A 12706-nucleotide genomic window follows, 5' to 3' on the forward strand; every position below is an offset into this window, starting at 1 on the left:
TGGTAATTTAATTGCTTCTTGATACTTTGGTATGGAATATTATTAAGGCTTCTTCTTGAGTTCCTTATTTATGATTTGACTTCACGTTTCCTAATTTTCTCTTTCTTATGCCCCACATGGTGTAGCTGAAACATTTTCTTGTTTCAGTTAGTAAGTGCCCATACTTTGAACTTTCAATTAAGTTGTAGTATAGTGAAAAGAACACAAACTTTGGGGCCAAGCAGATCTGGTTTTGAATTATTGCTTGACAGTTATTAGTTTTAAAACCTTAGGCAGGTTTTATTTGTTTGTTTTTGGTTTTACTTATTTATTTTTCGAGATGGAATCTTGCTTTGTCGCCCAGGCTGGAGTTCAGTGGCATGATCGCAGCTCACTGCAACCTCCCCCTCCCAGGTTCAAGTGATTCTCCTGCCTCAGCCTCCCGAGTAGCTGGGATTACAGGTGTGTGCCATCACACCTGGCTGATTTTTGTATTTTTAGTAGAGATGGGATTTTGCCATGTTGCCAGGCTGGTTTTGAACTTCCACACGCCTAGGCCTCGCAAAGTGCTGGGATTATAGGTCCTGGCCTGTTTTTTGTTTTTTTAAACTAACCGTTCTGAGCTACATTTCCATATCTTCAAAATGAGAGTAATAGTGCCTGCTTTTCTCACTGTGTCTGCCTTACCAGACGTCACCTCCTTCATTTTGCTTATGCTGTTTTTCCTTAAGTGGCATAACTATTTTTTTTTTTTTTTTTGAGATGAAGTCTCATTCCTGTTTACAGGGTAGAGTGCAATGGCACTATCTCAGCTCATTGCAACCCCTACCTCCTAGGTTCAAGCGATTTTCCTTCCTTAGCTTCCCAAGTAGCAGGGATTACAGGCGTGTGCCACTGTGCCCAGCTAATTTTTGTATTTTTGGTAGAGATGGGGTTCCACCATGTTGGTGGCCAGGCTAGTCTTGAACTCCTGACCTCAGGCAACCCATCTGCCTTGGTCTCCCAAAGTGCTAGGGTTACAGATGTGAGCCACTGTGCTTGGCCACCGTAACTATTGAATGCACATCTTAGCCACATTTTAACACAAAGTTCAAGCTGAATCTTGTTTATATGGTTTTGACTTGGCATTCCAGGCTGTCTTGATCCATTCTCTTCTCTGAATTTTTATAGTATTTATTCACATTCCTTATTTGGCAGGTACAGTATTTTACTTGTTAAATCTACTAATTGTGCATCTTGTGTTTATGTTGAACTCTTACCTTTACAAGCCTTTTGTGTGTATGTATGTCTTGTTCTCTCCAAGTATGCTGGAAGCTTTCTTTTTTTGTTTCTTGAGAGAAATAATGGGGTTATTTTATTGCTTTGCCCTTTTTTAAAAAAATTTAATTGTACTTTAAGTTCTGGGGTACATGTGCAGATCTTGCAGGATTGTTTCATAGCTACATATATGGGATGTTGGTTTGCTGTCTCCATCCCCTTGTCACCTAAATCAGGCATTTCTCTCAGTGTTATCCCTCCCCAACCTCCCCTCCTTTTGCTGTTCCTCCCCTAGCCCCCAATACCCCAATAGACCACAGTGTGTGATGTTCCCCTCCCTGTGCCCATGTGTTCTCATTGTTAACACTCGCCTTATGAGTGAGAACATGCAGTGTTTGGTTTTCTGTTCTTGTGTCAGTTTGTTGAGAATGATGGTTTCCAGATTCACCCATGTCCCTAAAAAGGACACAAACTCATCGTTTTTTATGGCTGCATAGTATTCCATGGTGTATATGTGCCACATTTTCTTTGTGCAGTCTATCATTGATGGGCATTTGGGTTGTTTCCAGGTCTTTGCTATTGTAAACAGTGCCGCAGTGAACATATGTGTGCATGTGTCTTCATAATAAAATTATTTGTAATCCTTTGGGTATATACCCAGTAATGGGATTGCTGGGTCAAATGGAATTTCTATTTCTAGGCCCTTGAGGAATCATCACACTGTCTTCCACAATGGTTGAACTAATTTACACTCCCACCAGCAGTGTAAAACTGTTCCTATTTCACCACATCCTCTCCAGCATCTGTTGTCTCCAGATTTTTTAATGATCGCCATTCTAACTGGTATGAGATGGTATCTCAATGTGGTTTTGATTTGCATTTCTCTCTCTTTTTTTTTTTTTTTTTTTTTTTTTTTTTTTTTTTGAGACGGAGCTTCGCTCTTGTTACCCAGGCTGGAGTGCAATGGCGCGATCTCGGCTCACCGCAACCTCCGCCTCCTGAGTTCAGGCAATTCTCCTGCCTCAGCCTCCTGAGTAGCTGGGATTACAGGCACGCGCCCCCATGCCCAGCTAATTTTTTGTAGTTTTAGTAGAGACGGGGTTTCACCGTGTTGACCAGGATGGTCTCGATCTCTTGACCTTGTGATCCACCCGCCTCGGCCTCCCAAAGTGCTGGGATTACAGGCGTGAGCCACTGCGCCCGGCCAATGTTTTTGTTTTTTTTTTAAGATTGGGTTTCACCATGATGGCCAGGCTGGTCTTGAACTCCTGACCTCAGGTAATCCACCCACCTCAGCCTCCCAAAGTGCTAGGATTACAGGCGTGAGCCACCGTGCCCGGTGATTTGCATTTCTCTAATGACCAGTGATGATGAGCATTTTTTCATATGTTTGTTGGCCTCATAAATGTCTTCTTTTGAAAAGTGTCTGTTCATATCCTTCACCCACTTTTGAATGGATTTGTTTGTTTTTTTTTCTTGTAAATCTGCTTTAGTTCTTTGTAGATTCTGGATATTAGCCCTTTGTCAGATGGGTAGATTGCAAACATTTTTTCCCATTCTGTTGGTTGCCAGTTCACTCTAATGATTGTTTCTTTTGCTGTGCAGAAACGCTTAAGTTTAATTAGATCCCATTTGTCTATTTTGGCTTTTGTTGCCATTGCTTTGGTGTTTTAGTCATGAAGTCCTTGCCTATGCCTATGTCCTGAATGGTTTTGCCTCGGTTTTCTTCTAGGGTTTTTATGATGTTAGGTCTTAGGTTTAAATCTTTAATCCATCTGGAGTTAATTTTAGTGTAAGGTGTAAGGAAGAGGTCCAGTTTCTGCTTTCTGCACATGGCTAGCCAGTTTTCCCAACACCATTTATTTAACAGGGAATCCTTTTCCCATTGCTTGTTTTTGTCAGGTTCAAAGATCAGATGGTTGTAGATGTGTGGTGTTGCCTCCGAGGCCTCTGTTCTGTTCCATTGGTCTATATCTCTGTTTTGGTACAGTATTGTGCTGTTTTGATTACTGTAGCCTTGTAATATAGTTTGAAGTCAGGTAGTGTGATGCCTCCAGCTTTGTTCTTTTTGCTTAGGATTGTCTTGACTATGTGGGCTCTCTTTTGATTCCATATGAAGTTTAAAGTGGGTTTTTCCAGTTCTGTGAAGAAGGTCAATGGTAGCTTGATGGGGATAGCGTTGAATCTATAAATTACTTTGGGCAGTATGGCCATTTTCACAATATTTATTCTTCCTAACCATGAGCATGGAATGTTTTTCCATCTGTTTTTGTCCTCTCTTATTTTCTTGATCAGTGGTTTGTAGTTCTCCCTGAAGAGGTCCTTTACATCCTTTGTTAGTTGTATTCCTAGATATTTTATTCTCTTTGTAGCAATTGTGAACAGGAGTTTACTCCTGATTTGGCTCTCTGTTTGTCTGTTATTGTTGTATAGGAATGCTTGTGATTTCTGCACATTGATTTTGTATCCTGAGTCTTTGCTGAAGTTGCTTATCAGCTTAAGGAGATTTTGGGCTGAGGCAATGGGGTCTTCTAAATATACAATCATTCCATCTGCAAATAGAGACAATTTGACTTCCTCTTTTCCTAATTGAGTACTCATTATTTCTTTTTCTTGCCTGATTGTTCTGTCTAGAACTTCCGGTACTATGTTGAATAGAAGTGGTGAGAGGGGGCATCCTTGTCTAGTGCCAGTTTTCAAAGGGAATCCTTCCATTTTTTCTCATTTAGTATGTTATTGACTGTGGATTTGTCGTAAATAGGTTTTATTATTTTGAGATATGTTGCATTGATACCCAGTTTATTGAGGGTTTTAGCATAAGGGGCTGTTGAATTTTGTTGAAGGCCTTCTCTGCATCTATTGAGATAATCATGTAGTTTTTTTCTTTGGTTCTGTTTATGTGATGGATTACATTTATAGATTTGCATATGTTGAACCAGCCTTGCATCCCTGGGATGAAGCCTACTTGATCATGAAGGATAAGCTGTTTGATGTGCTGTTGCATTTGGTTTGCAGGTATTTTATTCAAGGTTTTGGAATCGATGTTCATCATGGATATTGGCCTGAAGTTTTCTTTTTTAGTTGTGTCTCTGCCAGATTTTGGTATCAGAATGATGTTGGTCTCATAAAATGAGTTAGGCAGGATTCCCTCTTTTTGTATTGTTTGAAATAGTTTCAGAAAGAATTGTACCAGCTCCTCTTTGTATGTCTGGTAGAATTCAGCTGTGAACCCATCTGGACCTTTTTTGGTTGGTAGGCTATTACTTGCTGCCTCAACTTCAGACGTTATTTGTCTATTCAGGGTTTCAACTTCTTCCTGGTTTAGTCTTGGGAGGGTGCAAGTGTTCAGGAATTTATCCATTTCTTCCAGATTTACTGGTTTATGTGCATAGAGTTGTTTATAGTTATCTCTGATGGTAGTTTGTATTTCTGTGGAATTGGTGGTAATATCCTCTTTATCGTTTTTTATTGCATCTATTCAATTCTTCTCTCTTTTCTTTTTTGTTAGTCTTGCTAGCGGTCTGTTTTGTTGATCTTTTCAAAAAACCAGCTCCTAGATTTATTGATTTTTTTTGAAGGTTTTTTTGTGTCTCTATCTTCTTCAGTTCTGCTCTGATCTTAGTTATTTCTTGTCTCCTGCTAGCTTTTGGGTTTTTTTTGATCTTCCTCCTCTAGCTCTTTCAATTCTGAAGATTAGGGTCTCGATTTTTTTCCTCCCTTGTCGTGTGGGCATTTATTGCTATAAATTTCTCTCTAGACACTGCTTTAAATGTGTCCCAGAGATTCTGGTATGTTGTGTCTTCATTCTCATTGGTTTCAAAGAACATCTTTATTTCTGTCTTCATTTCATTGTTTATCCAGTCATCATTGAGGAGCAAGTTGTTCAGTTTCCATGTACTTGTGCAGTTTTGAGTCAGTTTCTTAATCCTGAGTTGTAATTTGATTGCACTGTGGTCCGAGAGACTGTTTGTTATGATTTGTGTTCTTTTGCATTTGCTGAGGAGTGATTTACTTCCAACTATGTGGTCAGTTTTAGAGTAAGTGCGATGTGGTGCTGAGAAGAATGTATATTCTGTGGATTTAGAGTGGAGAGTTCTGTACATGTGTATTAGGTCCGTTTGGTCCAGATCTGCGTTCAAATTCTAGATATCCTTGTTGGTTTTCTGTCTCATTGACCTGTCTAATATTGACAGTGGAGTGTTAAAGTTTCCCACTATTACTGTGTGGGAGCCTAAGTCTCTTTGTACGTTGTTAAGAACTTGCTTTATGTACCTGGGTGCTCCTGTATTGGGTGTATATATATTTAGGATCATTAGCTCTTCTTGATGCAATGATCCTTTTACCATTATGTCATATCCTTCTTTGTCTCTTTTGATCTTTGTTCGTTTAAAGTCCATTTTATCACAGACTAGGATCGTAACCCCTGCTTTTTTTTGCTCTCCATTTGCTTGGTAAATCTTCTTCCATTCCCTTGTTTTGAGTCCTTGTTTGTCTTTGCATGTGAGATGGGTCTCCTGAATACAGCACACTGATGGGTCTTGACTTTTTACCCAGTTTGCCAGTCTTTGTTTTTTGATTGGGGCATTTAGGCCGTTTACATTTAATGTTGATATTGTTATTTGTGAATTTGATTCTGCCATTTTGTTACTGGCTGGTTGTTTTGCCCATTATTTGATACAGTTTCTTCATTGTGTCATTGGTCTTTACCTTTTGGTACATTTTTGCAGTGGCTGGTACTGTTTGTTCCTTTCTATGTTTAGTGCTTCCTTTAGAAGCTCTTGTAAGGCAGGTCTGGTGGCGACAAAATCTCTCAGCATTTGCTTGTCTGTAAAGGATTTTATTTCTCCTTCACTTGTGAAGCTTAGTTTGGCTGGATATGAAATTCTGGGTTGAAAGTTCTTTTCTTTAAGGATGTTGAATATTGACCCCCACTCTCTTCTGGCTTATAGGGTTTCTGCTGAGAGATCTGCTGTGAGTCTGGTGGTCTTCTCTTTCTGGGTGACCCGACCTTTCTCTCTGGCTGCCTTTAGCATTTTTTCCTTCATTTCAACCCTGGTAAATCTGACGATTATGTGCCTTGGGGTTGCTCTTCTTGAGGGGTGTGTTCGTGATATTCTCTGTATTTCTTGGATTTGAATTTTGGCCTGGCTTGCTAGTTTGGGGAAGTTCTCCTGTGTAATATCCTGACGAGTGTTTTCCAGTTGGATTCATTCTCCCCATCACATTCAGGTACACCTATCAAGCATAGATTAGGCCTTTTCACATAATCCCATATTTCTTGGAGGCTTTGTTCATTTCTTTTCACTCTTTTTTCTCTAATCTTGCCTTCTTGTTTTGTTTCATTAAGTTGATCTTCAATCTCTGTTATCCTTTCTTCTGCTTGATTGATTCAGCTATTGAAACTTGTGTATACCTCATGAAGTTCTCGTGCTGTGCTTTTGAGTTCCATCAAGTCGTTTATGTTCTTCTCTAAGCTGGTTATTCCAGTTAGCATTTTGTCTAACCTTTTTTTCAAGGTTTTCAGTTTCTTTGCATTGGGTTAGAACATGTTTCTTTAGCTTGGAGAAGTTTGCTATTACCCACCTTCTGAAGCTTCTGGCAGTTCGTCAAACTCATTCTCCATCCTGTTTTGTTCACTTGCTGGTGAGGAGTTGTGATCCCTTGGAGGAGGAGAGGCATTCTGGTCTTTGATGATTTCATCCTTTTTGGGCTGGTTTCTTCCCATCCTTGTGGATTTATCTACCTTCCATCTTTGAAGTTGGTGATTTTGGGTGGGGTCTCTGAGTGGACATCCTTTCTGTTGATGTTGAAGCTATTTCTTTTTGTTCTTTAATGTCCCTTCTAACAGTCAGGCCCCTCTGCTATAGGACTGCTGGAGGTTCACGCGAGACCTTGCTTGCCTGGGAATCACCCATGGGGGTGTGTGCTGCAGCGAGGATTGCTGCCTGGTCTTTCCTCTGGTAGCTTCGTCCCAAAAGGGTACCCGCCAGATGTCAGCCAGAGCTCTCCTGTATGAGGCGTTCTTTTTGTTATTCAGGGGTCAGGGAGCCGCTTGAGGAGGCAGTCTGTCCCTTGTCTGCCTGCAGAGGCACTGCTGGGCTGCCTCAGACTCAGCCCAGCTGCTGTGTAGGCTTTCTCTGGCTTTTGTTCACACAGGTGAAATTAGGTCGGCCTTTGCAAAGGCGACACCCTTCCCTGCCCCAGCTCGATTGTCTTGGGTCCAGTTCTAACTGATGTGCTGGCTACAAAACTCTCAAGCAAGTACGCTTCAGTTTGCTGATTTTTTTTGGGGTAGGACCTGCCAAGCCATATCACCTGTCTCCCTGCTTTCAGCTCTCCCTCTTTATGGGGGGGCGGGTAGATCCATCCCACTGGGGCTCTTGGCGCTAGTCAGAACTTCTCCCGGATCAGTGCAGACACCTCGGTGCTGGCCTGCCAGAGCTGTCCCTCAGATCTGTGTGGAAACTCGTGAGAAAAGCCTGGCGGCGTTCTCCTGTACTGTGGGTTGCAGCAGCCATGGGAGAAGCGCAGTATCTGAATTCAGATGCCGAGGGGTAAAGTCCCCTATCCTCTGGCTGGTTGCACTTCCAGAGGTTCGCCCTCCTTGGGCTACACCCACTGTCCAACCAGTCTCATTGATGTGAACCTGGTACCTCGGTTGGAAATGTGGAGATCACTCGCCTTCTGCATCTCTCTCACTGGGAACTATAAGAGAGCTCCGGAGCTGTTCCTGTTTGGCCCTTGGCGCAAATCTGGAAGCTCTTTCAAGTCAAGTCATAAACTGTATTTCTTTTGTATCTTCTGTAGTGAGATTTTATATTTGATAATTTAATGAGTAAATAAAAGTGATTGAGATAGACTGGTAATGGATAAACAGGGTATATGAATATATTTACTCCATTTATTCATTCTACAAATATGCATTGAGTGCATATGTGTTAGATTGAAAAACATGTCATAGTATTGGTAGAATCCATTTCCTCACACTTTTTTTTTTTTTAATGTTTCTTTGTTTTTGAGACAGAGTCTCACTCTGTGGCCCAGACTGAAGTGCAGAGGTTTGATTCAGCTCACTGCAACCTCTGCCTTCCAGGCTCAAGTGATTCCCCTGCCTCAGCCTCTTGAGTAGCTTGGATTACAGGCACGCGCCACCATGCCTGGCTAATTTTTGTATATTTAGTAGAGACGGGATTTCACTATGTAGACCAGGCTGCTCTTGAAGTCTTGACCTCAGGTGATCCACCCACCTCGGCCTTCCAAAGTGCTGGGATTACAGGTGTGGGCTACCATGCTGTGCCTCCTCACACTTTTAATGTGGACTTACCTTGTGACTTGCTTTCACCAATAGAATGTGGCAGAAGTAACATGCAAGTTCTGGATCCCAGGCTTCAAGAGGCCTGGTGGCTTCCCCCTTTGCCATCTTGGAATGCTTCAGCCACTACATGATGAACTCTAGGCTATGCCACTGAATGGTTAGAGATCACATGTGGAGAGAGGCCCAGCCAACAGCCAGCACCAGAGTCCCAGATGTGTGAGTGACACCACTGTAGAATCTTCAGCTGCAGTAAAAATGCCAGATGACTGAGCCGCATGAATGATCCCAGGGAAGATCACAAGATCTTCCCAGCTGAGCCCAGCCATCTCATAGATTTATGAGAAATATTAATTCATTGTTGTTTTAAGCTACTAAGTAAAAATGCTCCTACTTTTAATTTCTTAGAAAGAAGTCTACAGTAGACTAAAAAGTTGGCAGAGCTTATGGTTTATTCTGTTCTTCTTTCCATCTCCCATTGTTAATAGTTCTTTATCGATAGTGTGTGTAAGTGCCACAGGTAGATATGGTAATTAAGGGACTGGAGAGAGGTGCTATATATATATTTTTTAAAGGCTCTGTGCATGCCCTTTTCCATCCCTAATCTTACTTAATGCATGCTAGAGCCGGTATTCTCCATAGGGCCACTCAGGACTCAAGACCAGAGGCCAGAATACCCTACTTGATGCCTCTTTTCATTACATCAAGCTGTCTTTTTTTATTGTGTGTTCCTTCCTTCTTGTTGAAGTTGGTATTTTTAAACTTCTTCCTGTTGGCCTGCAGCAGAGTTGGCCTATTGTTCTGGTTCCTCCGATAATTTCTACTTTCCAGGGTACTCTAAAGGAACATGACTAGGACAGTTGTCCTGACCTTTTATTATTTTGGTCCTGTGGACCAAGATGATGTGACAGGAAAAGGTTGAGATGCTTGGAACCTAACTACTGTAGTGGGGGCAGAGAACACTGGTGTTGGGAATGAAAGGGGTTTGTGTTTGGGAAGAGCTGGAGCATTTTTTCAGAAATATCTGAAATGTGACCCTTTTCTTGGGTGACTGATACAGTGACATTTAGTGTGTTCAGTAGCCTTCATAGTAGATCTTGTGAAAGGGGAAAACTTTTCCTGATAAGGAAGAATAAAGATGCTTTGCTATTGTAACCTCCTCTGTTTCTTCTGTATCATTTTAATGCTTCTCATATTCTTTTGGAAAATGTATGAAAATTGAACTTTTTTTGGCCTCAAAAATAGTGTTACATTCTGAATAATATGTCAACACTACTATAAGATATTTCTTCTCTGTAACACTACTCTTTTGAATGATGATTATAGAACTGACTGCTGGGATTGTAAACAGTAGCTCATAATCTCACTAAGGGCAGGCAGGGGCTGAGTCCTGTTTATTTTTGTGTCCCAGTGCCTCCCATTATGTCTTAAATATAATAGCCCTGGTTTTTATTTAGCTCAGCCATAGGTGACCACTGGTTAAGGTTAACTTTAGACCTAGGTTTCTTTGTTCTACTCTTCCCTTGTGGAGAGCCTGGGCAGGATATGGGTGTACGGAAGAGAGTTTTACTTCTTCCTCCAGCTCCTTTGTCACTCTTCTTCCACCTTCTCCAACTTCTCTAACTTCACCTCTTTCTCCTCCTTCTTCTCCAGCTCCCTCCTTTTTCTCCTTCTCCAACTCCCTCAACTCCTGCTCTTTTCCTTCTCCAGCTTCTCTAATTCCTCCTCTTCCTCTTCCTTCCACTTTTCTTCCTCTAACTCCTTCTCCTCCTCTTTCAATTCTTCCAAATCTTCTTCCTCCTCCTCCAGTAACTCTTCCTTCTCCTCTAGTTCCACTTTCTCCTGTAACTCCCCCTCCTCTTCCAGTTTCACTTCCTCCTGTAACTCCTCTAACTCCTCTTCCGGTTCTTTTTCCTCCTCGTCCAGTTCCTCTTCTTCCTCTTCCTCTAGTTCCTCTTCTTCTTGTAACTCCTTCTCCTCCTCCAGTTCCTCTTCCTCTGGTAACTCCCCCTTCTCCTCCAGTAACACTTCCTCTTCTTCCTGTAACTCTTCCTCCTCTTCCTCCAGTTCCTCTTCCTCCTATAACTCTTCCTCCTCTTTCTCCAGTTCTTCTTCCTCTGATAACTCCTCCTCCTGTTCCTCTTCCTCCTGTAACTCTTCCTCCTATTCCCCTAGTTCCTCTTCCTCTTCTTCCTCCAGTTCCTCTTCCTCCTGTAACTCCTACTCCAGTTCCTCTTCCTCCTGCAACTCTTCCTCCTCCTCCTCCAGTTTCTCTTCTTCATGTAACTCCTTTTCCTCGTCCTCCAGTTCCTCTTCCTCATGTAACTCCTTCTCTTCTTCCAGCTCCTGTTCCTTATGTAACTACTCCTCCTCCTCCAGTTCTTCTTCCTCTTGTAACTCCTCCAACTCCTCCCCCAGTTCTTCTTCCTCCTGTAACTACTCCTCCTTCTCCTCCTGTTTCTCTTCCTCCTGTAACTCCTCCAACTCCTCCTCCTCCAGTTCCTCTTCCCCTTGTAACTCCTCCTCTTCTAGTTCCTCTTCCTCCTGTAACTCCCTCCTCCTCCTTCAGTTCCTCTTCCTCCTGTAACTCCCCCAACTCCTCTTCCTGCTCTAACTTCTCCAACTCCTCCTCCTCCAGTTCCTCTTCCTCCTGTAATTCCTCCTCCTCCTCCAGTTTCTCTTCCTTTTCCTTCAACTCTTCCTCCTTCTCTAACTCCTCCAAGTCATCCTTTTTTTTGCTCTTATTTTCTAAGTTTTCTGCATAATTATTTTTTGATTTTTCTTTTTTATGATTTAGTGTAAATGTTTAGAAAACTCATTCTGGAGGATACAGGGAGGAGAACACATATATTTATTTGTCTGGATAGCTAAAAATATTTCCGAAAGGATACATAGGAAACTGGTGACATTACTTGCTTTTGAGGAGAATAATGGGTGGCTGGGATGGTCGGGGTGGAAGGTAGGCTTTGCACTTCTGTACCTTGTGAATTTGGAACTGTGATTAATAGTCCTTGAAAGTAAAGATATCGAAAACACATAAAAGCATGAAAAAATATACAAAAACATCAGTTTGGCAAGAGTAAGAGTAAAAGAGAAAGTTACCTTTTTTTTTAAATAAGAAAAAGAAAAGAGAATTCAATCTGCTTAAAGCCTAGGGGCTTCCAGTCTCTTTCTTTCTTTGCATGTTGTTCATAGGAATTTGTTACCTATTTTTGAATGTACCAAGCCTTTGTTGCATAATTACGTTCAAGAAGCATATGCTTATTAATTAGAAATCTTATGCAATTCTAGTTGAAGGGGAGGTTTTCTTATATGTATTTTAAAAATCACGGTAGGGAGACTTGAACAAATTGGATCTTAGTGTTTACTTAAGGAATGGAGACCTTGCTGTCTTTCCTGTTGCTTCCTAGCTAAGCAGGAAGTCTGACTTCTTGAGCTAAAACAGAATTAATCTAAGACTTCTAATAATAAGATTTTCAAGGTGGGGAAAGGAAACTCATTGTCCATGTAACCTTGGAAAATTACTTACCTTTACTTCAATTTCATCTAAAAGTAAGGATGTTAACACCTACTTATAGAGTTAAAGAATTAGAGATAGTATTATATAAATCAGTATTATATAAGCACAGAACCTGGCACCTCATGTAGATCCTTAAAATTGTATTATTATTATTATTGTTAGTTTTGGTTAGTATCAGTTCATTTTAGACCCCTTGAAGGAGTAAACACTATGAAATTTTTTTAAATTGAGGATAAATGAAAATGAATGATAGTTGTTTAGAAGAAGGAATATATCAGTTATTTATTGCTGTGTAACCATCTGCTGTGAATTTAGTGGCTTAAATAAACAACAATGAAATATTATTTCTTGGCTGGGTACGGTGGCTCATGCCTATAATCCTAACATTTTGGGAGTCCGAGGCAGGTGGATCACTAGGTCAGGAGTTCAAGATCAGCCTGGCCAATATGGTGAAATCTCGTCTCTACTAAAAATACAAAAAATTCACTGGGCATAGTGGCACGCGCCTGTAGTCCCAGCTGCTCAAGCGGCTTAAGCAGGATAACTACTTGAACCCGAGAGGTGGAGGTTGCAGTGAGCCAAGATTTCACCACTGCACTCCAGCCTGGGTGATAGAGCAAGACTCTGTCTCAAAATAA

At 41.3% G+C, this 12706-nt stretch overlaps 1 pseudogene; it reads right to left on the reverse strand.

Moving 5' to 3' along the window:
- Window positions 1-10231: 10231 nt before the first annotated feature.
- Window positions 10232-11786, reverse strand: LOC116531717 (annotated as a pseudogene).
- Between the last annotated feature and the right edge of the window lie 920 nt (window positions 11787-12706).

Source organism: Sapajus apella, unplaced genomic scaffold, assembly GCF_009761245.1.
Source record: "Sapajus apella isolate SASKATOON/1434 unplaced genomic scaffold, GSC_monkey_1.0 scaffold72, whole genome shotgun sequence".
Lineage (NCBI taxonomy): Eukaryota > Metazoa > Chordata > Mammalia > Primates > Cebidae > Sapajus > Sapajus apella.